The sequence below is a fragment of the Lissotriton helveticus genome, chromosome 2_1 (assembly GCF_964261635.1).
Source record: "Lissotriton helveticus chromosome 2_1, aLisHel1.1, whole genome shotgun sequence".
Lineage (NCBI taxonomy): Eukaryota > Metazoa > Chordata > Amphibia > Caudata > Salamandridae > Lissotriton > Lissotriton helveticus.
Genome location: NC_136059.1, coordinates 358042761 through 358070190, shown reverse-complemented (window position 1 = coordinate 358070190; position 27430 = coordinate 358042761). Strand labels below are relative to the sequence as shown.

General features: G+C 51.5%; 1 protein-coding gene across 4 annotated transcripts in view; it reads left to right on the top strand.

Moving 5' to 3' along the window:
* Nucleotides 1–27430, top strand: part of CPLANE1 (ciliogenesis and planar polarity effector complex subunit 1) — a 2766109-nt gene that overhangs the window by 1662974 nt on the left and 1075705 nt on the right. The gene's annotated exons all lie outside the window — the stretch shown is intronic.

The following is a 27430-nucleotide window of genomic DNA, read 5'->3' as shown; positions in this document are numbered from 1 at the left end:
GCGGCACACATTAGTCCGAGAGTGAAGCAGATGTGCCAAGAGTTTCCCGACCTTGTTCCCACCTTCATGGTGGCGCTGTTCGGTGTGCAAGAGAGCACACTCAGCACAGTCACAATCCAGGGCCCTCAATTGCTTTCCCTTGACATTGAGTTGGTGCCTCGTTTGGACCAAGCTCGTACTGCGATGTACCCCTTCCAACTCCTGGACTTGTGAGACCAGGTGGTCCCTTTTATCTCTCCAGTCCTTGTTCAGGCTAGCCGCTGTAGCTAAGAACTGTCCTCTTATAATTGCCTTCAGTGTATCCCAGAGTAGGGAAACGTAAGTCAAACCATCATCGTTAGTTGCTAAGTAAGTTTGAAAGGCTTCTCGGATCTCTTTAATGTTTGTGTCATATGTGAGCAGTTTGTGGTTTAATCTCCCATGTTTTCTGATATGAGAGTTCCCTGGCTAACTGCAACTCAAGAGAAATCGGAGAGTGGTCCGAGAGAGCAGCAACCCCTATTGAGACCTCCGTCGTATTCCTTGTTGGGAAGTCGAGAAGAAAACTATGTGCGCATAGGTTTGGTGGGCCGCAGAAAAGAAAGTGTATTCCTGAGCAGTGGGATGTTGGCGTCTTCAGGAGTCCGCCAAACCAACATCTCTCAGCCTCTGTTTGATAGAGTCTGAAAGTGATCCAGAGTGTCCCACCCGTTGTGCAGACCTATCCATTTGGGGATCAAATACTATATTGAAATCACCCTCCAATATTAAGTCCTCGTCCGGTGATTTGAGGATGGTAGTCTGTGTTTCCCCCAGAAATGCTTCTTGTGTTCATTTGGGCTGTATATGGAGGCAACAGTGTAGGTGTGATTCCCCAGTGCCACCATTCTACCTGGTGTTTCAGCATGCGTACTTAGCACTGTTCCTGGAAAGTGTGTTGCCAGAAGGATGGCCACCCTGCCCTCCTCCCTGGTTGGTCGAACCATTTGGATCGGAAGCTTTTCCAGTCAATGCGCATGAGGTGAGCCTCCTGCAGTAGGCAAATGTCAGTGTGTATCTCTGAGCAGCGCGCCATTTGATAGGTGAGTTTAGGCCGCGGACATTAAAGCTCAGTATCACAAGTGGTGCCATGGGGAAGGATCAAGGGAAAGCCATGTGATGTGCCGGGGAGAGGCTTATAAGGGCTTCTGTGGCCTCCCCTCCCCAACCCGCACCAGACGGGGAGGAGAGTGTTTAGCAGTGATCTGCTAGTGGGAGTCCTGTCCCAGCCCCCGCTGCCCCGGGTAGAGAGATGCGCTGGTCCCGGTGCTCTTGCCCCTTTGGCAGCCCCATGGTGAGACCTTCCATAATTTAGTGCCCTCGGAGATCCCAAGCAGAACCCAGAACGAAGCCATCCCTTGTTTGTCTAAGATTACCTCCGTGGTTCTGTGGCCATTTCAGATATGGTACTCCCTGTTCCACCTGCTTGTTAAGCTGGTACCTGGTCCCTAACTGTGGGGGAAATATCTCCTAATAACACAGGGGGGAAAAGGAGAAGAAAGGTTGAGCAGAGCAGAAAAAACATATTACAACAAGAGAACAGCCCCACCAGTGGGAATTAGTATCACTGTCGTGTATGGGTTCATGTGACCGACAGTCGGTCGTCATCTTGATGAGAGTGAGCTCCGTCCATTCAGGCCGATCTCGTTTTCCGCCCAGGAATCACCGGCAGATTTTGGCTGCTCTTGAACAGAGGAAGGCTACTTGTCTTTTGTTTCATTCGTTGGAGCTCTCTCAAGTGCCATCTCAGTACTGCAGTTGCCGCAGCAGGGCTTCTCTTTCTTTCTGACTTTTTGATATTTGATATTTATGTGTATTTGTAAAGCGCAGACGTTCGCTCCCAAGGGAGCATCATGGCGCTAAGCAAGCTGTGACGGATAACTGAAAGAAGTGGAGTTTGATAAAGGAGTGAAGCTAAACGGCAGCCAAGACAGAGGAGTCTGGTTGCTGGTAAACCCATGTCTTGAGAAGTTTTCTAAAATTGTTCTCATTTTCTGTGCATCTAAGGTTGACAGGTAGTTTGTTCCAGGCCTTGGCTGCCAGAACAGTGAAGGATTTCCCACCTTTGGTCTTGTATTTGAATCTGGGGATTCGGACCAGGTTTGTCCCGGAGGATCTCAGGCAGCGCGGGGGATTATAGCGCGTGAAACGATTTGCAAAATAGCGGGGCCCTGTATTTTGCATGGTTTTAAAAACTGTGAGGAGCAGTTTAAAAAGGATTCTTTTATGCAGCGGCATCCAGTGCAGCGAATTCAGTGCTGCCGACGCTGATGACCTTCTGGGGAGTTGTAAAACCAGTCTGGCTGCAGCATGTTGGATGCTCTGCAGCTTTCTGAGAGTAGATTTTTTCACTCCGGCCATAAGGCCATTGCAGTAGTCGAGTCGGGAAAGTATGAGAGCCACCGCGACTGACTTTCTAGCTGCAATTGGGAGAAAATCAAAGAATTTCTTTAGGGATTTTATTTGTCCAAAGCAGCGACCTGCAGTAATCTTGACGTGGTCATCGAAGGAGAGAGATGAATCGAATTGAACGCCAAGGTTCCGGGCTGATGGTACAGCCCTAGGAGGGGCCTCTGATCCTAAGGGCCACCAGTCTTTCGGACAAAAAGACAGATTTTTACCCAATGGGATGATTTCTGTCTTGGCACTGTTGCATCTAAGATGGTTAGTGTTTAGCCACTTAAAAACATCAGAGAGACAGTTTTTGAACCGGAGATCTGCGTCAGTCCGCTGTTTGTCAATGGTGACGACCAATTGAGTGTCGTCAGCGTAAGACGTGACTAGAATCCCATGTGATTCTATCACAGCTAGAAGGGGTGCCATGTAGATATTAAAAAATAGAGGGCTTAATATGGACCCCTGGGGCACTCCAGATGTGATGGGTTTTTCGCAGGAAAGGTGAGGACCGAGGGACACGGTCTGGGACCTATTAGATAGGAACGACGAAATCCAGGCCAAGGCTGTGTCTGTCACGCCGATCTCTCGCATTCTGTTGATTAAGATGACATGCGAGATAGTGTCGAACGCTGCTGTGAGATCCAGCAGGATGAGGACAGCTTGCTTGCCCTCATCCTGCAGGAATTTGATGGAATCAGCCAGTTCTATCAAAGCTGTTTCGGTGGAGTGACCGGAGCGAAAACCCGATTGTTGGGGGTGCAGGATGTTATGGGCTTCTGCAAAAGTTTTAAGCTCCTCATGTACTAAGTGCTCCGTGATTTTGCCAAGGATAGGAAGTAAGGAGATGGGGCGCATGTTAGTCAAATCTGTTGGAGACTTGTTCTGCTTTTTCAACAGGGGTTTTACGGTGGCCTTCTTCCAGTCAGCCGGTACAAGTCCGGATTCCAGAGATTCATTAATGATGGCATTAATGTAGGGGTTAACTGTCTCAATCAGGTGATGTAGAATGATGGGAGGACAGGAGTCAGTAGGCGCTCCTGATTTACAGGCCCGAATTGCCTTACTAGTTTGTTGCAGGGAGACCGATTTGAAACTGGAGAGAAGAGGGTAGGTAACTGTTACCTCTGAGGGGGTTATCGAAGGAGGAGGGAAATCTTTCTGGATGTTGACAATTTTGTCAACAAAGAAATCTGCAATTTGATTGCATAGGCTCTCTGAGGGGGGTATTTCAATGGTGAGGGCTTTCAGGTGGGTAAATGACTTAACTATAGTAAAAATAGTTTTTTGGTTTTGGTGGGCTTCCGTTACGAGCTTAGTGTAATATTCCTTTTTTGCTATTTTTATGTCAGAGAGATATAATTTCCTCAGTTGTACATAACGTGTTCTGGAGACCGTGTCATAAGTTTGTCTCCAGTATCTTTCTAGTCTCCGACATAGAAGGTGACTATCTGCGAGGGTCTGAGTAAACCAGGGGGCGTTGGGTTTTTTCTTCTTAGGACCCTTTTCCTGATGGTTTTTGGGCACAGTATTAGACATGACAATTTGGTTCATCCAGATATGGAAGTTGCAGGAGTCAATTTCCACATCTCCAGTTACTATAGGGGATGGGGGTAGTGGTTGTGACTCCAGTTTTATACGTTCGGTCACCTTCTTCCAGTTGACTGTAAAGGTGGCTGGGGTATGCCTGGTACTGGATAGGGTAGGAAGAGGTGTCATAACATCAAATGGGATAAAATAATGATCGGTCCAAATTTGAGGTAGCGGAGGGGAGGTTGAGAGGGTTGAAAGATTGGAGCAGATGCCATCAATAGTGTGTCCGGCCCTGTGAGTGGCAGTGGTGATACGTTGGGAGAGTCCGAAGATGTTTAAGGACTGTAGGAAGGAGATGGAATGGGGGTCAGCAAGCGATTCCATATGCAGGTTTATATCGCCCATGAGAGTGAAGTTAGGGTACTGTAGCATGAGTGCTCCGAGGGCCTCATCCAAAGAATTTAGAAAGGAAGTAGGATTACCTGGAGGACGATATAGGAGCCCTCCCGAGAGAGAAAACGAGGCATTGATTTTGATTGAAAAACCCAAGCTTTCCGTATCCTTGAGGTGACATAGATCAAATGTGTGGCAGGGAAAAATTTCCTTAATGATTAAAGCGACCCCGCCACCACGACCAGAAGGTCTATCCCGCCTGAAGATGGTGAAGTCAGGGGGGAGGGCGGTAGCCAAATCGGGATTGGAGGAGTCATTGAGCCAACTTTCAGTAATGAACAGGGCATCCAGTTCGTGGCTTAGTATTAAATCGTGCACGTCTTGGCCATGGCAGGCTAAGGACCTGGCATTGACAAGGCCTCCCTTGAAGTGTGTGGAACGAATTTTTAGGGGGGGATGCGCGTCGGTGACGTCATTTATAGGCAGGGGGGGAGTCCACTTACAACGAGGACATGCGAGGGGGCTAGTAAGGGGGTCAATATAGGGGCAGTCGGAACAGTGGGGAGCGGGAGGAGGACGTAAGGACAGTAGATAGGAGTTGTCATACCTGATGACGGGGTGCAACCCGGCAGCATGCCCTGCGCCCGGCGCGATCCGGCCGCGGACGGGCGCAGACGGGCTTGGCTTTGGCTCGACTTCGGCGCGCTTCCGGCGCGCCAGCCCGCTGCGCCGTCTAATTGGGTGACACATGATATGGGGAGGAGGAGGGTGGGAGGCCGGCCCGACTTGAGCGCTGACCTCGCCGTCCTCACCCAAGATGGCGCCCACCGCCGAGTAAAATCACTACCAAAGCGGATGGAGGCTCGAGATATAGGAGGTAAGGGTGTGAAGGGTGTCAGTGTACCTGCAATTCAATTCCCCAATCTAAAAGCAGCCCCAGGATATAAATGCTGTCCAATAATAAAGTGCTAAAAACGCTCCGAATATTTTTCTAAAATGCCTGTCAGTAGTGCGCAAAGGTTCGCGCTTCCTCCGTGTTATCACAGCAGCTCGCAGCCCCAGCAGCCTCGCTAGGGAGAGCTCACTGTAGGGCAGGGAGCGCTGGGTAGGGCGGATCTAAATACTGTGGGAGGGCGGGAGGCCGGCCCGACTTGAGCGCTGACCTCGCCGTCCTCACCCAAGATGGCGCCCACCGCCGAGTAAAATCACTACCAAAGCGGATGGAGGCTCGAGATATAGGAGGTAAGGGTGTGAAGGGTGTCAGTGTACCTGCAATTCAATTCCCCAATCTAAAAGCAGCCCCCAGGATATAAATGCTGTCCAATAATAAAGTGCTAAAAACGCTCCGAATATTTTTCTAAAATGCCTGTCAGTAGTGCGCAAAGGTTCGCGCTTCCTCCGTGTTATCACAGCAGCTCGCAGCCCCAGCAGCCTCGCTAGGGAGAGCTCATAATCAGAGGGTCGTGTGCGGTTCCCCCTCTCGGTCCCATGTTGCGACCCGGTTTCGGTGGCCCCAGGGTTGCGGTGTCATCTTTCTGAGGCTCCAGATCTCTCCCATTCTCAAAGTTGACTCCTGGTACTTCCTGCACCCCTTTTAGTGACCGTACTGCCTGCATCTCCTTGTTCCACACAAAGTTAAGTTTAAAGGCATGTCCCCAGCGATAGAGGATTCCGTTGTCCCATAGGCAGTAACCGGTTTCAGGGTTTTGCGGCGTTGCAGAGTGAGGGGTGAGAGGTCCTAATAGATTACGACTTGAAGCCCCTCGAACGAGATGGTCTCCTTGTCTCTGGACGTGTTCATAATCACTTTTTTCTGTTTGTATGAATGAAGGCATGTAAGTATGTCCTGTTGTTGGCCAGGGTTGGCCAGGGCCGTTCTTCCTGTGCGATGAGTACGATCCAAGGTAACCTCTATGTCCCGAATTGCCGGCACAACGTGTCGGAAAAGGCGGATCACCCACTCCTCCAGCTTCCTGGCGTCTGCCTGGAGTGGCGCCTTTGATGGGGATGTTGGACCGCCTCTACCAGTTTTCAAGATCTTCCAGGCAGAGGCAGAGTTCCTCATTGTGGTTTCTAAGTTCCAGCAGCTCCCGAGCATGGTCAGAGAGCTCCTCTTCTCTGCAGTCCCCGGTCCTCTCTAGCAGTCCACACGGTTGCCAAGTTCCTGGACCTCCGTTTTGATCTGCTTGATATCCAATGTCACATGCTGCCCTTGGCCTGCAAATTCTTCCCAGAGGGTGCCAAAGAGTTGTTCCAGGAAGCTACGAGTGATCAGTCGCTCCATGTGCTCTCCCACGGGGTCCATGTCCTTCTCGTGGGAGTTTGCAGGTGGCTGATATGGGGCACCTCCATCTGCCTTCTTGGAGCCACGTTTCTGCAGGAGATCCTTGATTGTGGTCTCCTTTCTTGCCCTATGGGATGTCATCTCAATGGGGTTCCCCGCGAGGCTCTCCCTCAGTGGGCAGGACAAGTCTGAATCTGCCGCAGGGCCGCTGGGCGCAACCGTGCCTCCTCTATCTAGCATTGGTGCGATGTGGTCTCAGATCCTTTTCTCCCTCCTTGATGTCATGGGTGCCCCTTGCACTTTCTTGGTTCCGCTTAGGGAGTTGGCACCACCTGCTCAGGCTCTTTGCTCAGGACCCCTCTGTGTTCGTTGGGGTAGAGAGACCAGTTGCAGTTTCTAGGGGGACGGGGGCAAACTCTCTTTTGCCTTCTGGGGAGGAGAACTTCTTCCATCTCCACACATGTCTGTGGTCCCTCAGCCCCACCACGGGTCCCCCAGCTGCTTTACATAAAGTCTGGCCTACCTTTGGGCAGGTCCTCTTGGTTACCGGTGGGGGCCTACGTCCACCAGGCCTTCCTCACTGACCCGTCGGGGGGAGGGGGAGGGGCGCTTCCCAGGAGCCTCTGCAGCCCCTGGGCCGGTTCACTCTCCTGAAGGTTACTCTTGCCTCTGGGTTTTTGAGCGTGCACTTGGCCCACCTTCCAACATTGCAGCTGAGTGCCCACGGCATTACCGGCCTCACTCATGTCCTCCCCCGCTGTTGGGGCTTCCCGCTGTGCTGTCTGGTGCGATCCAGCTCACTGCTGCTCTGCCCAACTCCTCAACTCATGCGGCTGCCTCTGTGAGTGTGAGTCCTGGTCCGTGCAACCCAGCGGTGTCCCTGTAGAGCTCCGGTTGCACTCGTCTGCGTCTCTGTTTCATGGCGCCCACTCCTTCCAGGCTGCACGAGCACAGTCCACCACCCGGTGCTGTTGCTTCGGGCTTCGGACCTCTTCTCCTCAGCGTGCCGGGTCCTGGGATGGATGTGTGTATGCGGAATATCGGCCCTGGCGAGCTCAGCTCCGTGGAGTTCACGTTACTCTGCCGCCATCTTGGCCACACCCCTGCCCCCCCTTTAGACTCTAAGTTTGGCTCAGTCAATCATTAGTGTCCACATTTGGCACCTCCGCTGTCACACTGTTGTCCGACTCGTCTGCCACATCTCATTGTTCTCTGGTCAGTTTTGGTCCCTTGCGTTTGTCTGTCCGGTCACTCTTCCCAACTGTAGCCATCCATCGAGCCAGTCCCAAGCCTCTTCTGGACTAGAGAAAAAACCACACCTTGCCTTTTGCTTCGACCCTTAATTTGGCGGGGAATAACATGGCATATTTAAGCTCTTTCTCCCGTAGGGCCTTTTTGATTTCCGAGAAAGTGTGGCGTTGTCTCTGTACTCTGAGCGTGAAATCAGGAAAACTAAATATTTAACTGCTTTCGAAACTGATCAGTGGTGCATTGCACGCTGCTTGTAGGATTACGTCTCTGTCTCTATAATTGAATAGCCGAGTCAGAATGGGTCTCTGAGGTGCCCCCGGCTTCGGTCTTCCCCTTGGTTCCCTGTGTGCCCTTTCTATCAAAAAGTACTTAGACAAGCCTAGCCTTGGGGTTATAGGTGCTTCATGACTAAGTCTTCTACGAAGAGATCCGTTGATGGGCCCTCCCCGCGCTCTGGAACGCCCAGGATTAGAACGTTATTGCGCCGGGCTCTCCTTTCATAATCATCCAGTTGGTTTTCCATCCTCTCTGTCCACACTTGTAGGTCCTTGATTTGTTTTTTTGAGTAGGGACGTATCAGTGACTAGCAAGTTAGTGTTGTGCTCAACTTCTTTAATTCTGGCATTCGTATTGCGGATGTCTGCCCTGATTAGGGAAACTTCAGTGGACACTGAATCCATCCTAGATTCTAAAGATGTGCGCACCATGGTAATTGTGGACCCAATATCCTGTAGGGTCAAGTCAGCTTGTGCCCCATCCTGCTGCGCAGTTGCGCTCCCATTGTGTGTCTCTTCATCTCCTTTTGCTTGTGTGTCGGTCCCTTTTTGCCAAGCATATTTGTCTAGTTTTGCCTGCAGCAGGGTGCAGCTGACCCTCCCCCATGCCATTGCTGCACTCCGTGAACTTCCGAGGATGCGCACAGGAAGGCCGGAGTCCACTGCCGCCTGCTCGGGCCGATGGCCCTGTCGGTTTTCACCCATCAACTCACTCCCGGGCCGCACCCCCCTCTTTCTGGCACTGCTGTTGCGGGACACTGAGAGCATTCTTACTGCACTAGTGTGTCACCAATGTTTCCCCCTGGGCTTTGGTCTCCCTCTGCCTTGGGCCCCTGACCGCTCTCCCCACCCAGTCTTTAATTTGCAGGCTTCACCCTTAAAAATAAAGTCTATGAGCGACTGATCTCATGGTCCCCGCTCCAAGTGCCCGTCTTGAGCCTTGCTGCACGGGGAGGGCCGAGCCTGCAATATTATTTGTGGATTAGCGGCGGGCAGTTAGGGTCAGTTCTGCAGCACAGGTCTGACCAGATCTCATCCACCATGGGGCCTGCTCCGTGTGGTGAGTTGACTGGGGCCTCCCGCGGCTGCCTTTGTACCTAGAATGGATCGATATGCCTGGTCTCTATTCCCTCCTGGATTTCTGCCATCCAGCATGCCGGGAACTCGGTCCGCTCATGTCCATTTGAACCAATCTGTGACCTCCAGTCGTTTGGTGTGGGCTGACTACTCTCCCATTCTTGTTTCAGTAGCGGACACCAGCCGTGGCCCTCACCCCTGCGATGGGTTCACTCTCTCTCTCTCACTCGTCGAGGTGGGTGCCCCAGGGTCGAACAACGCCTTCCTCCGGGAAGTAGTGAGTGACTCTCCAGTTTTCTACGGGCTGAAGGAGCAATCAGCAACCCCGCCGGCAAAACAAGACCGCCTCAACGCACGGCACGCTCGCCTCCGGTCAACTACACGCCCCCGGAGTTTGTAGTGTGTCTCTCTTCCATGCATCTCGGGTCAGGCAGGGTGGTCCGCTCCCTCAATTCTGGACGCAAAACTTCTGCTCCGCTCGGATGGGACAGGGTGGGGGGCTCACTGAGTATTATTAACTCTATTGTAGCTTGGATTCAGCTCACTTTAACGGAATAAAATACAGATTAATTTGATGCCGGGCATAGGGGGCTGGAGCCGCGATAAATTATTTATCACCACTTTGTGTTTCCGAATAGGGATTAGATGCCACTTTGAGTTATGCGTGCCGAGGTTTAAGGTGTCACAAGCACACCCTACATTTCGGGTAGGTTACTATTAATAATCACTGTATGGATGGATTTTGTTTCACATGGTCTCTTTTGGGACCAAGATATGAACACCTTATGCTAGAAGATTTGTGTTCTATGAGTGCATGTTAATAATCTGTTTGTAAAAGGCGAAAGATTTATTCGGTTTGAAGAGAAACCAGAGCATAATCTGTTTGTATATACAAATATTATTTGTATTTACAAACAATCTGTTTGTATTTACAAACCCAACACTTTGTCTCTTCTCAGGGAATATGCTGACCAGTAGAAGCAGCGTTTGAGTATCGATCTAATTACTCGCAGCATACATCTCCTACCTACTAAATTTGGTATGAGTGGAGTATTCGCTTTTCATTTGTCGGTCCTGAAGAACACCGCTACACCTCTTTTGAGGTTGATCGGCTGAAACATGTCAACCCTCATAATATTATGACAGATTGAATCTCTCTCTCTCATAACCTTAACTTTTAATCCTGACTTCTGGATGCCCCAATTAAAAATTGTTAGTGAACTAAAACTAACTCTGTGGTATGCCTGACACTCTTTTTCTCCTATCACCACACCCTGCTCATCAACAGGTTTTAGGATACCTCTCTTTCTCACAAATAAAACATACCTGAGCTCCTCCCTCTCAGTGAGGGGGTTGTAGCCTGCACTATGACTAGGTTTGTAATGGAAGGAGGTTCCCCGATGATGAAGCATGCCACCCAAGGGTGGGTGAGGGAAATCGTCCTGAAAAAGGGACATTTAAGCACTCTTTTGTGATATTTAGACCCAGGGGCCATTTTTAGTGTTTTCTATCCTTTATAAGTATTCAGTCTGCAGGGTTCAACTGACTGACTGGCTCCAAATACCTTAAACGACTGCATCTGATTCCGCATTCCATAGATACTGCCATCGATTCAACAGACCACCCACAGGCAGGTGGGAAAACCGCAGACCTAAGTGACCTGCACAGGTGCTAGGAAAGGACTGCAAAGTGATCGATACCTAAAGTTTAGAGCAAATGAGTGAACCAAGTGGGGAGGGGTGGGGGACTGTTTGGGTTTGTTATTGTTGTATTCGCATGCCACATCTAAGAGATAGGCTACCAGCCTCTGGGTTGTAGGTGGAAAGATGTGTACTTTAAATGTGGCGCTCTGTTTATAGACTAATTAAAAGAATTGAGCCATAAAATAGTTGATCTTAATTTGCCAACCCTGGCCAGAAAACTGCAAAACAGACTGATGCTGTGGGTAAAATTTGCACATATACGAAAGCCACTCTACAGTCTGTGAAATTGTCATATTTTAATATGAGGATTAAATATATAGTACAAAATGGTCTGTAAATATTGCAGAAATACATAAAATAAATAATACTTTAGTATTGAAAATATACATAAACTAGATCATTGTTTGAATTAAGTAACTCTCACTGGGTCATTTAGATTTGATAATAGAAAATGCCCAATCTATCGGAAAAAAAGATTATGGTGGGCTGTGCCTACTCTGAATCTGTTCAGTAGATTCCTTTCAAGAGTATTGTTTACTAAAGGTAAATAAGGTTTCATTTTGAGTAGTCATTAAAACGAAAGATCTTACAGGCGATTTATCAATCTTTTAAGTTATCCTGTTTTTTTTTAATGTTCTATAGTTTGGACAACAACTTGAGACCGTGCAATTCAGTACAAACGTTTTTAATATACTAACCTTAAAATCCTATTTTTATCACCGAGTTTAAGGCAATCTTGAATGATTTCACATCTAAGACTGGCAATTGGATATTTGATCAGATAGAAATCCACAATATAACTGTCTGGTTCTGTCCTCCAGACAATAGAGAACCAAATCCTCATGGCATTTAAAAAGAGAGGTACGGGGGGCGTGGCCAAGATGGCGGGCTGAAAGGACGCTCTCATCGTGTGCTCCCGAGAACCCGGAGCCCCTGTGCCGCCTAGCACCGCTGATCTCCCCCAGATCGAGCGGCGACCGCGGCCGGAGCAAGCAGGCGAGCAATAGTCCAGCTTTGAGCCCCGGTGACTCCTTGACCATCGCGGCGCTGTGTCGAGGCGGCCCCCGGAGCTGGGTTGGCCTATGACGCGGCAGAGAACAGTGGGGCCGGTGACCGGAGTCCGTCGCGAGGCCCGGCGCATCGGATACACACCCACCACGAGTGGCCGGTGAAGCGGACAGACGGAGTTCACCGGCCGGTCGACGACGCGCCGGCCGACGGCCCGAGGAGGCGGGTCCGGCGGGGAGCAGCTACGACAGCCCAGGGTTCGGGTAGGCCGGGAGGCCTGGATCTGCGCCCCGACCTTCGCGCCTTCTTTCTGGAGCCCCACACGATCGGAGGTAGGCGAGCAGCAGTCCAGCTGGAGCCCCGGTGACTCCCTAAGCACCGCAGCGTTGCGCAAGAGCGGCCCCCGAGGCGGGGGTTGGCCGACGGAGACCGGGGGGGGGGGGGGGATGACTGGGGCCCACCGGTGGTCAGAAGTGGGGCCTCGGCGACACTGAGGAGGGCCGACAGATTTGGGGCGCACCTAGCACAAGCCGCCAGTGAGGCTGAGAGGACAGAGGCCCCCGGCGAGACGACAACACGACGGCCGACGGCCCAGGGGGCTGGCCCGGCGGGAAGCTACTACGCCAGTCCGGGGATTGAGTAGGCTGGGAGGCCTGTATCTACGCGCCGACCTCGGTGCCTCCCCCCAGGGCCCCACAAGACTGGAAGTGACGAGAGGAGGTGGAGGGACGCTCGGAGGAGTCTCGCTGTTTCTACACACGACGAGTGACCCCCACCCCTGCCACAATTCCGAGGAGGTCCTTGCTGGGCCTGTTGCGTGGAGGTGGTGCGCGTCCTGTAGCCCTGACCGGAGGTGGGCCCCTGCCTCCTCGTCCTTCTCTACACAGGACCGGGGCCTGGCCGCTGCACTGGGCACCCTCATAGGTGGCCTCCTTGAAGAAGCAGGAACCGCCTAGCCCCCGCATCGAGTGCCTTGGACTGCAGTGTCGTCCGCTGACTCGCGGGGGTCAGACCTGCGCCGCCTTCCGCTGTGGCACGGCGGAGGCGATTTCGACTCCTGCAGACGTGCTGTGCAGCGGACGTTGGCCCAAAGGTGAGGAGGGTGCCCTGACGATGAGTTGCTTTGGTTTTGGCTAGGAAGGGGGACATCCCACAGTCTTCACCTATAGACATTTCCTTTTACTTCGCGGAGCAGGGGGGGTGCCCTGCGGCTGGAGGGGGACTGCTACGCCCATCCTAGAGGCGACACTCCTGAGGTACGGGACACTCTCCGGCTGGACAGTGACCGAAACCAACCACAGCGGAGGGAGCCTTTGCGTGAATCTCGGCCCCTACGTCATCCAGACGTTCTGAACTTTATAGGTGCCCTCCCTGTTGCGGCGCGACCCCCCCCTCCACGATGTCGGGCAACAGAGGGGGAAAGAAGGGAGACCGCACCTTGCCGGAGATGCTGGGAAGGGGGGCCCCGCGACACAATAGGACTCAGCCGGCCCGAGCCCCCCGACCAGCTCTCGAGGAGCCGAGGGAGGGGAGCCTCCAGGAACTCGATCTTTCCTAGAGTCGCTATTCGGCACCCTCAGGGAGGACTTCCAAACACTGAAACAGGAGGTGGCCGGGGAGGTCCGTGAAGTGAGGAGAGAAGTCGACTCCCTTGGAGAGCGAGTATCCACCATGGAGGAAAGTGGCCACTCCCGAGATGAGGAGATCGCGCACCTGCAGCAGGAGGTCTTGCGGCTCAGAGACCAACAGATTGATCTTCAGGCCCATGCCAAGGATCTTGAGAACCGGTCCAGGCGCAACAACATCAGGGTCCGGGGCGTTCCATCCAACGCAGAGGGGAAGACGTGGCCGCTTACCTAAGAGACCTGTTCCGCGACATCTTGGGCGAACCCGGCGATTTCCCGGTGAGAATTGACAGGGCGCACAGAGTGGGGCTGCAACGGCGCGCCTCGGCGCCGCGACCGGACATACTGGCCTTCCTACCGGACTTCCCTTTGAATGAGCGGATTCTCCGCGAGGCACGGCGGCGGCAGCCGGTGAGTTTCCGGGGGCATCAAGTGGCACTGTATCAGGACCTATCTACGATCACCTTACAGAAGCGCAAATCATTCAAAATCGCCACAGACTTTTTGAGAGAACATGACACGCAGTATTCCTGGGGCCACCCCTTCAGGCTCATTTTCCGTTGGAACGGGACTTTGCATCAGCTTCGGTCCCTTCGGGACACTTGCGGAGTGCTAGGAATCACAGCTACGGACGAAGACGCTCCCACGCCTCACCGCCGCCGCAACACCAGGGAGGGATGGCAGACAATCCGAAGGCGACGATCCACAACCCTGCCTTCGCGACCCGACTCGCCCACGGTCCGAGCAGAAATGGACAGCGCAATACGGGAGGTATCCAGAGACACGTCGTCTGGTGAGGTGGCCTTGGCGGCCTAAGCATACTCCGGGGGGAGATCTTTTTGGCCTCATCATCGCTGCAGGTGCGAGGGTTCCGGGGGGGGGCTGCGGGGGGGCGCAGGAGGTGGCTGGATGTCCACTCGAATAACTTACCACAGACTTGTCCGATACGGACCAGACTGGGACAATGGTGTTCTTTGAACGGTTGGGGTTGGGGCTTGGGGCTGACGGGGGGAGGATGGGGAGGGACAGGTCACTAGGCAGGGTGAGGCGGGGCTGGGAGTTGGGCTGGTTGGGGGGGGTTTGGAGGGTAGGGGAGGGGAGGTTTCGGGGTTTGTGCTATGCTGTTTTGTTTTGCTGTTGCACTTGATCTGTCCACACGCCACTTTTATAGAGCTCGGGGCACTGTGTTGTATGGTTGCCGCTTTTGCCACACCTTGCACCACCATTTCCCACTACGGTCACTTCTGCCGCCCCCGAGGGAGAGTCAGGCTTCTTAAGCGCAGTCCCTATAACGGTCTTTGATGGCCTTTGAGATAGTTACCCTTAATGTGAAAGGGCTGAAAAACCCAGTCAAGCGGAGAGCAGTGTTGTCCCGACTAGAAAACACCCAGGCAGACATTTGTCTCTTACAAGAGACTCACCTCCTGCCCAGAGACTGTCATAGGATGAGGTCGCCGAAATTTCCTGTACAGCTCTTTTCCTCTTGGGCAGCCAAGACAGCGGGGGTTGCAATCTTAGTGTCTAGGAAATTTAAAGGGGAGGTCTTGCACAAGGTGGCCGAACAGAAAGGGAGGCTGCTGGCATACAGGGTCAAGGTGGGAGGTCTGTTGTTTACGGTAGGCTCACTGTATAGCCCCAATGATCACCAGGACCGGTTTCTACACTCGGCCCTGGAAGACATAGCGACTACCCCCGATAGGCACATCATCATCGGGGGAGACTTGAATATGGTCTTTGATTCCTCTTTAGACAGATCAGCGCAGCGCCGCCCACAAACGGGAGAGATCTCGCAGCTGAGTAAATCCCGACTGAGAGACCTCGATTTGCATGATTTATGGAGGCGCCTTCCCCCTGCTGTTCAGGCCTACTCTTACTACTCACACGCACACAAGATCTACGCGAGACTGGATCATCTTCTGGTGACGGGACCGGTCTACGACTTGGCGACGGCTTCCGACATGGGGGTTCTTACACTGTCAGATCATGCCCCGGTGACGGGCACTTTCCAACTCCCGCCGGTATCTCCCTCTAGAGGGGTCTGGCGTCTTCGGGATACCCTGTTGCATACACCATCGGTTGTAACGCAGGTACGAACCTCGATCCGTGAGTTTCAGGAGCACAATGATAACGGCGATACCACCCGGGCGACGCAGTGGGCCGCCTTGAAGGCGGTGCTCCGCGGGGAATTTATCGCCATTTCCTCTGCGGAGAATAGGGAGAGACAGCAAAAAAGGGACGAGCAAGGTACGAGAGCTGGAACAGGTACATCAGAGGACGGGAGCACCTAGAGTCTGGCGGCAGCTCAAAGCTGCCCGAAAGCTCCTTTCTGCACTAGACATGGATAGAGCGGAATATGCAGCGCTACGCCTGAGGCACGCGTATTACACGGGTGGAGACAGGTGTGGCCGGCTTCTGGCGCACAAGCTTCGAGTAAAACACCAGACCCAACGGGTTAAGGAGTTGTCGGTTTCCAATGGGGAGACGGTCAAGGAGGATGCCCAGATTGCGGACGGATTCCGTCAGTATTACGCCGACCTGTAGGCGGGCGAGCCCCCCTCGGCGATGGCCGAGACTGAATACCTCGCTTCGGTCGATCTCCCCACCCTGACCCTGGAGCAGGCAGAGCACTTGGAGCGGGATATCAGGATCGAGGAGGTGGTCGTGGCTATTTCCCGACTCAAGCAGGGGAAGGCCCCGGGACCCGACGGGTACACCCCACTCTTCTATAAAACGTTCTGCCCAGAGCTGGCGCCGCTGTTGACGCGGCTCTTCAACTCCTTTTCTGAGCCGGGAGCTATCCCTCCCGGCCTACTCCGTGCGACGGTTTCGGTTATCCCCAAGCCGGGGAAGGTCCGAACTGAATGTGGTTCCTACAGGCCGATCTCCCTCTTAAATATAGACCTCAAGCTCTACACTGGGATTTTAGCGGCACGTCTGGCTCCCCATCTGCCGGGGTTGGTGGATCCGGACCAGGCGGGGTTTGTCCCCGGTAGGCAAACGGTGGACAATACCAAAAGAGTGGTCCATATCCTGGAGAAAGCCTCACGTATTCCTGGGGAACGAATGCTGCTTTCGATTGACGTGGAAAAAGCATTCGACCGTGTACACTGGCCATACCTAGAAAGAGTGCTTTGCAAGTTGGGTATAGGTGAGAAATTTCGCACCTTAATCTTCAATTGTTACAGATTGCCGTCTGCGGTGGTGCGAGTGAACGGCTGCAGCTCTAGAATATTTACGATCGAGAGGGGCACCAGACAGGGGTGCCCGTTGTCACCGCTGCTCTTCGCTCTTTACATGGAGCCGTTTGCCCAGAGGATCCGTCAGAATCTGGATGCGACTGGTGTCCGGATGGGAAGGTATACTCATACCATTAGTTTGTACGCAGATGACGTGATCCTAATGCTTGAAGACCCTGGAAAGGCACTCCCCGCTTGCATCGCCGAGTTGGAGGCCTTCGCCACTGTGGCGGGTTTTAAGATGAATATGGGGAAGTCTGCGGCCCTTGACATCTCGCTGACTGCTGCCACGAGACTCGAGTTACAGGGACGCTTTCCCATGCGCTGGTCTAAAGACCTGGTCCCCTACTTGGGCTTATTACTAGCACCCTCTTTATCTGCCATGGTGACAGCCAATTACACGGCCTTAAGTAGGAAAATTAAGGAGGAATTGTCCCGCTGGAGCAAAGGCACTTTGTCGCTGTTAGGAAGGATCGCTGCGGTGAAGATGACTCTTCTACCGCAGGTATTGTATCTGTTTAGAGCCCTACCGCTCCAGCCGCCGAAGGGCTGGATTCGACAGGCTCAGGCTGACATCGCACGATTTGTCTGGCAGGGCCGCAAACCCAGACTCAAGAGAGCCTTGTCCACGCTGGCACCTGAATCTGGAGGGCTTGGCGTACCGGATCTACTTAAATATTATCAGGCTGCGCAATTGCAGTATTTAGTAGAATGGAGCAAGTGGGAATCTGATAGGCATTGGCTGTTTCAGGACCAGGCAGTGGCGGGCAGGACTCTGCAGGAGATACCCTTCATGCGCAGGGTCCACCGTCCCCCCAACCTCTATGCGTCCTTTGTCACGCAAGTCCCGTTGCGAGTCTGTGACGCCGTGACTGCTGTGCATGGGCTCACCACCTTCCCGTCACCACTTACGCCGCTGGTCGAGAATCCCGACTTCCAGCCCGGGATGGAACCTGGAGCATTCGCGCTCTGGCGGGCGGCTAGATGCAGCGCTCTGTTTCACATTTACGGCCCGGAAGGCGCCGTATCATTTCAGGACCTCAGACAGGAGTACCGCCTGCCCGATACTGAACGAATGCGATATTTGCAAGTACGCCACTGGGCGCTTCAACCACAGGTGCGGGACCTGGCCGACCGGAAGCTCACGCCCTATGAGATGTGGCTGGCGACACGCTCCTCGGACTCCAAACTCATTTCCGATCTCTACAGACTCTTGCAACCCCCCCCTTTCCACATTTACAACCCCGGGAGGGAGCGTTGGGAGCGAGAACTGGGAAGGGAACTGAGTCACACGGACTGGGACCACATCTCCTATCGGGCGCGCCATTCTGCATAACACACTGGGCTCACTGAGACTTTCACTAAGATATCTACTTATTGGTACTATACACCTCAAAGGCTGCACGAAATGAATCGCAACATTGCAAACACTTGTTGGCGCGAATGTGGGCAGATTGGCACACTTACACACATTTTGTGGGATTGTCCGCTACTGACCCCCTACTGGAAGGAGATCCTAGATGAGATAGACCAGTTCTTTGACATTGAATTGCCCGCTTCCCAGCCTATGTCCTGTTAGGGCTGCCCAATGGCTTGATGTATCCTCTGAAATCCAGAAAGGGTAGGCTGATAGCGATCGCCTTGGGCTCAGCGATTCAGATCATACTCATATATTGACGCACCACCACACTTCCCACTACTGCCGGCTGGCTGCATAGGTTATGGCACGTTTTGGTAATGGAGAAGCTGTACCTCACGGTGGCGGGGGAGGTGGATAAGTTTGAGGAGCTGTGGCAGCCTTTCCATACCTTACTACAATCAGAATTTAAGGAAATTACTTGTCCCCGATATCTCAGGCTACTGCGACTGACATCCCTGACCGATCTGCCTACCTAGCATGCTTGGGAGGATTGCTTGATGAGAGAGGCGGAGGCCTCGAAGGAGTGGCAGGGAGGTAAGACATTCGCGCAGCACGGGGGGAGGGGGGAAGGGGATCTGGGGGGTGGGCTGGGTGGGAGGGAGTTGGGGTGAGGGATGTTGGGTTTTTTGAACTTGTCGTCATCACATGTTCACCTGATGCTACGCTCTGAAGGATGCATTGTATTGGCTGACGTTGAAGGCGCTCCTGGAGTGCGAACTGCACTACTTCTTTAAGATGACTGTATTCATTTGTTTGTATTGTTTCTCACAAAACTGCAATAAAATGCTTTAAACCTAAAAAGAGAGGTACTATGTGGAATGCCCAGCAGTCCTCTGCATAATATGTTTTCTTCAGCCTGTAAGCTCAAAACATTTCAATAGCCCTAAATTTGTGCACCATAGGGCATTATATGGATAGAACTACTAGAATAAAACATCTTCATTTGATTATTATGTTTTCACTCAGACATGCTGCAAAATTGAAAACTACTCCTAAGGCACATGTTGAAGATAATCTTCTTGCCTTAATGCCTTTGGCATTATCAAAGGTTCCCAGAGAAGAGTAAAAAAATGTGGGCTTCAAAAGTTGCCTTTTGATATGGGTGATTTGCTCTTTTGTAGTGTTTAGACTATTGATAAAAATAAAAGCCAACTCGGCCAGCACATTGTTCCATAAGTGAGGAAGCTCACAGACATCAGTTCACCTGTTCTGATGCCCCACAGACTTTGATCAAGAAACTTTCATTGAGTCTTACTTAGGTAGTCATAGAGAACGATAACAATTGTGCGCTGAAGTCAAGCAGGAAGGAAATAATTTATACATAAATATGAGGGTTAGAAACAAAATGATTGTCTTATTTCTTAAAGTCATTGATCAGCTGTGCAGCAGCTTCCTGTTCTTTTTGCATTATTCAAACATTGCATTATTAAGCCCACTCACCATTGCATGACTATTCTTTGGGCTGCATGACAAATTCTTCTTAATGATCAATGGATGACTTCACCACTGATCCAGCCTCAGCATTCAAGCTTGCAAATGGCACAGTTATCTGCTCTTTTCAGTTAATTGGATGAACCCATCCCCAGACCTTCATCTTGACACTTTTGCTGAAGGATGTTCTGGCTCATCCATAATTCAACACAATCATGCCACCTTCCACAGTGGACAACTGATCTAAAACTTGATTGACAAGCAAGGACACGTGTTTTGTACACATATGAATGACTTCACAGTACTGGTCTCTGAGCAGGTACATGCGTTATAGTGCAGCTGCAAAGAACATGAGTAGAGGTGCAGCTGTCCAAGGTCTCAAAGGGCAATTTTTATTTATTTATTTTAACAGTTTTATTAAGCTCGAACATGACCCAGCAGGGTATTAGAGCGCTGTACAATGAAGCCGGCTGGTTAAGCTGGTACAGGAAAACATAATAGATAAATACACGGATACAGCAGATGCGTATAACAGACATAAATAAGCATATCAGCAGTTCACCCCAGATGCACATTACATAGTAGGTATGGGAGGGCAAGATCGGAAGGCCATTGAAGATATTTTGTATGGCTACAGGACTATTATGGCATGTAGCTGTTCATGGGCAAACCTTTGACTTCTTTTTTTAATGCAGGGGTCGAGGGGTTCGTTCTGATTTTTGACAGGAGAGCGTTCCCTATTCTCTGAGAAAGACCGGAGAAGTTGAGGTTGTAGGTTCTTTTCTTTTTTAACTTTGGTGGTTTCAGCGGTACCATGTTTGAACTTATTAAGGCAATGAATCTTTTTCCCTCTTGACATCTCGGCAGTGATCAACTTCAGTGAGCACATCTCTGTTAAAACATCTGTACATTGTGGGACTGCCCAGAGCTTGGATTGCTCTCGCTCGTTAATTAGATCCTCTAGAGGTCCAGTCTTATTTTTCTGATGGATACATCTGCCAGTGGAATATCCCCTTGTGTCAGCAACATTCGGAAATTGTTTTTGTATCTTCGCGCCGACGTGGACGACGTCACAGAGGCACGACACCGCGCGCGACTCCGCTGACGTAACCGACTCCATAATAGGCCCACGCCGGCGTGATGACATTAGTTCCCTTTTTCCGCGTAGTCGACGCTAACGGTTTCTTGGGATCCTCTGTAGCTTTTGGTAACTTTGTTACTGTTTGTTTCATTTCGGTGTCGTTTTGCTTCTTTGTGTCGAGATGTCCACGAAGAAGACTGGATTCAAGCCCTGCGGAGAGTGCGGCAAGATGATGTCTGTTACGGATCCGCACGAGTGCTGCGTTTGGTGTTTGAGTTCGGACCATGATGTCGAGGAATGTTCATTCTGTAAGAAAATGAATCCTAAGGCACTCCGTGCGAGGGAGGCGAAACTCCTTGTTGCAAAGTTGAAGAGCAGGAAGGACAATAAGAGGTCGAGGTCACGGACTCGTCGTTCGAGGTCGAGGTCTCGCTCAAAGTCGCGCTCGAGGTCGTCTTCGGTGCATGCTTCGAAGTCGTCAAGGAAGAAGCACAAGAAGAGATCTCATGAGTCTCGCCATCACTCTGGGAAGGACTCGAGCTCGAGACCGAAGTCGCAGGTGAAGTTGCTTCGCAAGGATGTGGAGACTCCGACTCCGGAGGTTCAAGTCTCCGAAGGTGAGGCTTCGCCTGTGAATTTGCCTGATCATTCTCCGAAGCCGATGTCGAATCCTTCTCCGGCTCCGATTCATTCTTCTGACCAGGAGGGTGAGGGAGAAGAAGAAGATGGAGGAGAAGAAGAGGCTCCGTTGCCTGCGGGTTCGTCGACCCCGGTGCACCAGCCTGAGGTAGAGGTCGAAGTCGAGAAGACTCTGCTCCCTCGAGAGCAGCCTTTGGGCTCTTATCCAGCTTTTCCTACTCCAGGTCAGGACCCTACTCAGTTTCTGAATGCTATGTATGGAGTGTATTCAAGAGCTATGTACTCCTCTGGTGCACCGGTTGGTCCCACGGGTCCATTAGCATACAATCTGGGTATCCCCCAGACTTACGCTCCTGCGCCTTTTATGCCATTTATGCCGGCTCTGATGCCGCCTTGGCTTTTCTCGGCGCCGCCGAAGCCTTAGACCTCGAAGCCTTCAACACCAAGACCTTCGACGCCGACACCCTCGACCCGAATCCGATCTGACCTCGTGTTCAGCGGTATGGTCCTCCGGCTTCGGGCTCGACGCTGGCTCCGGCTCCGACGGAGTCGATTCCGGATCCGTCGACTTCATTCATGAAGGAGAGGTCGAGGCGTGAGGCACAGAGACTTCTGGAAGAGCAGAGGTACCGTGAAGCAGAAATGGAAGAGGGTGAGCTGCAGGATTCAGAAGATCTTTTCGATGATCTGAGAGAGGCTAGTGGTCTAGAGCTATCTCCTGATTGGGATTTGGCCTCTGTTTCTGACGCCCCTTCTAAGGATGTGGCACCTTATCACGTGGTTATAAGGAAGGCTGCAGACTTGATGAATATAACACTTCCTACTGCAGAGTATAAAGCTAATATACTGACTGAAGTCCTTCATTCGCCTACCTCTGTGGTCGAGCCTATGCTCCCTTTCAATGATGCTTTGGCGGAGCCTATATCTGAGGTTTGGAAAAGGCCGCTTACAGCCCCTGCTGTTTCGAGGGCGGTTGCAAGAAGGCACAGGGTGGCGCCCGGTGACCCGGACTTTTTATCCACACACCCCTTACCAGAGAGCTTGCTTGTGCAGGCGGCCTGCTCGAAAAAATCTGCGGTTGCTTTTCCACAGGTTCCTGGGGATATAGAGTCAAAGAAGCAGGACCAGGCTGCTAAAAAGTATTTTCCTCGGCAACCATGGCGCTCAAATCGACTAATGCTACTTGTCTTATGGGACGCTATATCCATGCGTTGATAGATTCAGTCAAACAGCTGGTTCCAAAGCTTCCTGAGGAGGATAGGAAGGATTTTCAAGAGGTGATCACTGACACTCAGGCTGCCACTAGACAGGTCATTCAGAGTGGCCTGGACACGGCTGACTCGGTGGCAAGAGTGATGGGTTCTTCAGTGGCCACAAGAAGAGCAGTATGGCTTAAATCCCCTGAATTCTCTACGGATGTCCAAGCTGCCTTGATGGATTTGCCCTTTGATGGGTCAGGATTGTTTGGAAAGAAGGCTGATGCTGCTTTAGAAAGGTTCAAGGACACCAGAGCGACAGCGAGATCTTTGGGCCTACAGTCTAGAGGTACTGCGGGGAAGAGGTGCAGAGGTTTTGGCAGGTCTTCCTTTCGGACCTACAGGCAGCCACAACAGCAGCAGCAGCAGCAACAAAATACGCTGTACAAGTCGTACAGAGCCAGGCAAAGAGCTCGTCCTAGGGGTCGTCAGGCCTCCTCCTCCTCCTCTACCTCTTCCCAACCCCCTGCCACCACAGCAAAGCAGCCCTAGATCCGCCATTCCGGATCATGTGGGCCCAGTGGGGGGCCGGCTTACCCATTTTCTACGAGATTGGGAATTGATTACATCGGATCTTTGGGTTCTCAATCTCGTGGAGAATAGATATGCTCTTCCCTTTCGAGAATTTCCCCCCAATTAACCTCCTTGCCAAGGCTTTTGTGCGGAGGACCACCTGATGCTCTTGCAGGAAGAGGTCCTGGCTCTGTTCTGAAAGGGTGCGATAGAGGTGGTTCCAGAGCAGTAGAGGGGTCAGGGGTGCTATTCTCGGTATTTCCTGATCCCCAAAAAGGATGCCAGACTTCGTCCAAACCTGGATCTCAGGATCTTGAACCTTTACCTGAAGCAGGAGAAGTTCAAGATGCTCACCCTTGCGCAGGTTCTTCAAGCGCTGCTGGAAGAAGACTGGATGGTGTCGATCGACTTGCAGGATGCGTATTTCCACATCCCTATTCTGAAGTTGCACAGGAAGTATCTCAGTTTTACGGTGGGATCGCAGCACTACCAGTTTGCGGTCCCTCCGTTTGGTCTTACAACTGCGCCTCGAGTCTTCACCAAGGTGATGGCAGTGGTGGCTGCACATCTCAGAAGGTCAGGGTTTCCGGTATTCTGGACGATTGGCTGATGAAATCTCCGGAGAAAGTGCTCCATCATCTGCAAGTCACAACTCAGTTGTTGTACAAGTTGGGTTTTTCAATAAATGTACCCAAATCTCACCTGGTGCCCTCCCAGCGCAACCTGTTCATAGGTGCAGTACTGGATACTACTATATGTCGGGCATTCCCTCCACCTCAAAGGATTTGCGACATACAGGAGATGATTCCTTTATTTCACAATGGAGCGGTCGTTCCAGTCCTGAAGGTCCTTCGTCTGCTCGGTCTGATGGCTTCCTGCATTCTGTTGGTCAACCATGCACGCTGGCATATGAGGGCACTCCAGTGGTGCCTCCGCAGGCAGTGGTATCAACACAACGGAGATCTCAGGAAGTCCATCAGGATCTCCAGAGAAACTGCAGTGGATCTGTCTTGGTGGAGTGTGGAGGGCAATTTGGCTCAAGGAAAGCCTTTCCAACTTCCTCCCGCGGTGGGCTCAGTGATAACGGATGCGTCCACTCTAGGGTGGGGTGCTCATCTGGGGGATCTGGAGATCAAGGATCGTTGGTCTCCAGAGGAAAGGTTGCTTCACATCAACCTTCTGGAATTGCGGGCTCAAGGCCTTCCTCCCTTCCCTTCGCGGGCAGTCCGTTCAGGTCCTGACGGACAACACCACCGCGATGTGGTCTGTAAACAAGCAGGGAGGAGTATGGTCGCAGTGTCTCTGCAGAGAGGCTCTGCGTCTCTGGTCCTGGGTTCAGGATCATCAGATTTGTCTGATGGCAAATCATCTGGCCGGAGTTCTGAACGTGCGTGCAGACAGTCTCAGTCGGAAGTTTTCAGCCGACCACGAGTGGAGGCTTCATCCAGAGGTAGTTCGTCACGTCTTTCGGACGTGGGGGACTCCTCAGGTGGACCTGTTTGCCACTCTGGAGAATGCTCACTGCCTGTCATTCTGCAGCCTCCAGTTTCCGACGCAGGGAGCCTAGGGGGACACGTTTCAGTTGAGTTGGGACTCGCAGCTCCTTTATGCGTTTCCTCCCATACCCTTGTTTCCTCGGGTTCTGAGGAAGATTCGCCAAGACCGGGCCTAAGTTATATTGGTCGCCCCGGATTGGCCAAGAAGGGTGTGGTACACAGATCTTCTCCACCTCTCCTCGTGCCCGCCGCTCCGTCTCCATTTCAGGGCAGATCTCCTCTCTCAGATGGGGGGGCAGGTTCTACACCCCCACCTCCAGACCTTACACCTTCATGCCTGGAGATTGAACGGGGCAACCTGAATTCCTTTTCTCTCCTACATGATGTGGTGGATGTCATTCTATCGGCCAGGCGTGACTCCACTAAGTCAATCTATTCTTACAGATGGTCTAAATTTGTGACTTGGTGTGGGGAGAAGTCCATTGACCCTTTGAGGGCTTGTTTGTCAGATATACTCCTATTTGCTCTTTCTTTAGCGCAGCAAGGTTTTGCTGTGGCTACAGTGAAAGGTTATCTTTCGGCTTTCTCGGCTATTCACTGCCTGCCGGATCAGCCGTCCTTATTTAGATCTCCTATTGTTTTAAGATTTCTGAAGGGCCTTACAAATAAATTTCTTCCTACTCCTTTTATTGTGCCTCAATGGGACTTGAATCTGGTGCTCACTTTTCTAATGGGTTCCCCTTTCGAACCTCTACATAATTGTCCCTTGAGGTTGTTGTCTTTTAAGACGGTTTTCCTAGTTGCAATTACCTCGGCAAGGAGCGTAAGTGAGCTTCAAGCTCTTAGTTCAAAGCCCCCATTCTTGACCATTCATGCTGAACGAATGGTTCTTAGGACCAGGGCTGCTTTTCTGCCTAAGGTGGTAACTCCCTTGCATCTAGGACAGTCTATTACCCTTCCTACCTTCTATCCTCCCCACCTTCTATCCTCCCCCTCACCCTTCCAAGAAGGAGGAGCGGCTTCACCGTCTGGACCCTAAGAGGGAGGTGAGCTTTTATCTTGATAGGACAAAGAACTATCGAGTTGATGACCAGCTGTTTGTGGATTTGCTGGCTGCAGAAAAGGAAGAGCTGTGCACAAGCGCACACTTTCGAGATGGATAATACTATGCATCAAGATCTGCTACGCCCTGGCTGGTAAGGTACCTCCAGAGGGTATAAGAGCCAACTCTACTAGAGCAAAGTCTTCAACATCTGCTTTGTCTAGGGGTGTACCTGTTGAGGACATTTGTAAATTGGCAACTTGGGCCTCCCTCCACACTTTCGCGAAGCATTACTGCCTGGATACCGAAGTGAGGAGGGAATGCCACTTTGCGCGTTCTGTCCTCCTGGATTTTCTGGTATAGAGGAGTGGACACCCTCCTCCAGGAGTGGGGACTGCTGTGGGAATCTATTCACAAGGTGAGGAATCCACTAACAGATGTATCCATCAGAAGAACAAGTTACTTACCTTCGGTAGCGCTTTTTCTGGTGGATACAGTATCTGCCTGTGGATTCCTCACTGACGTTGTCCACTCTTCTATACCTGAGTAACTGTGATGTTTATATGTTTTTATTGTTGAAGGAAAAGTTTTATTTCAATTGCTTTTCTGCTTGGTTTCACACTGTGTGTGTTATCTTGACGTTTGTGTACTGTGTATACTGTGTATATATCTACTGATGTCAGTCCGTCCGTGTGCCTCGAAGGCACGGAAAAAAGGGCGGAACTGATGTCATCACGCCAGAGTGGGCCTATTATGGTGTCGGTGACGCCAGCGGAGTCGCGTGCAATGCCGTGCCTCTGTGACATCGTCCACGTCGGCGCGAAGCTACAAAAAGAATTTCCGAATGTTGCTGACGCAAGGGGATATTCACAAGGTGAGGAATCCACAGGCTGATACTCTATCCACCAGAAAAAGCGTTACCGAAGGTAAGTAACTTGTTCATCACCACTTATCTACTGCTCCTTGACTGTACCAAGTTCTAGTAAACAAAATTACTGCCCAATGACCTGCAGACCTTGTGGCCCACTTTTTTATCATTCAGGGATGAATGTCAAGCCATTGTCTAAAACCTAATCCGTAAAAACTTAAATTCTGCCTATTGACTTCTAAAATCACATTCTCACTCTCACAGTTCACCTGCCTCAATGAAATATAAATGCCAACTCCTTCCATTGATCCTCCTTATGCTGCTTAGTTTGTAGTGTCAGTATGACCTCTAGTATTTGGATATCTCCTTGTCACAAGACTGTCCAAATTTGCCAACTTACCCCCACAAATCTTATGATGGTAAAACAAATGGTCTCTTCCTCTTTCTCATCTTTTTTAGCATTGACTACATCAGCCTCTTAGTGTGATACTTCTTGATGTATGCCTTACTTCACCTATGCTGCTCCATTTGGAAATTCTTTTGTAGCTTCGCGCCGACGTGGACGACGTCACAGAGGCACGACACCGCGTGCGACTCTGCTGACGTCACCGACTCCATAATAGGCCCACTGCTTACTCCTACATATGCATGAATCACATCACCTGCTGTCTGCTCATGCCCCACTCACCCATTAAAGCATAGCTCATTGTTAGACTAAGCTACCCTAGGACTCTAAAACATCACTTCAATTTAGCACTGTTCCTTACTAACAACCCCCACTTCTCTGTTGTCATGCACTCCACTTGGAGCAAGTTTGTTTTCTCAGTGCAATATCTACCTTTCCAGAAATCCAAAGTTTAGCCAGTTATTAGATCGCAACACTTTTG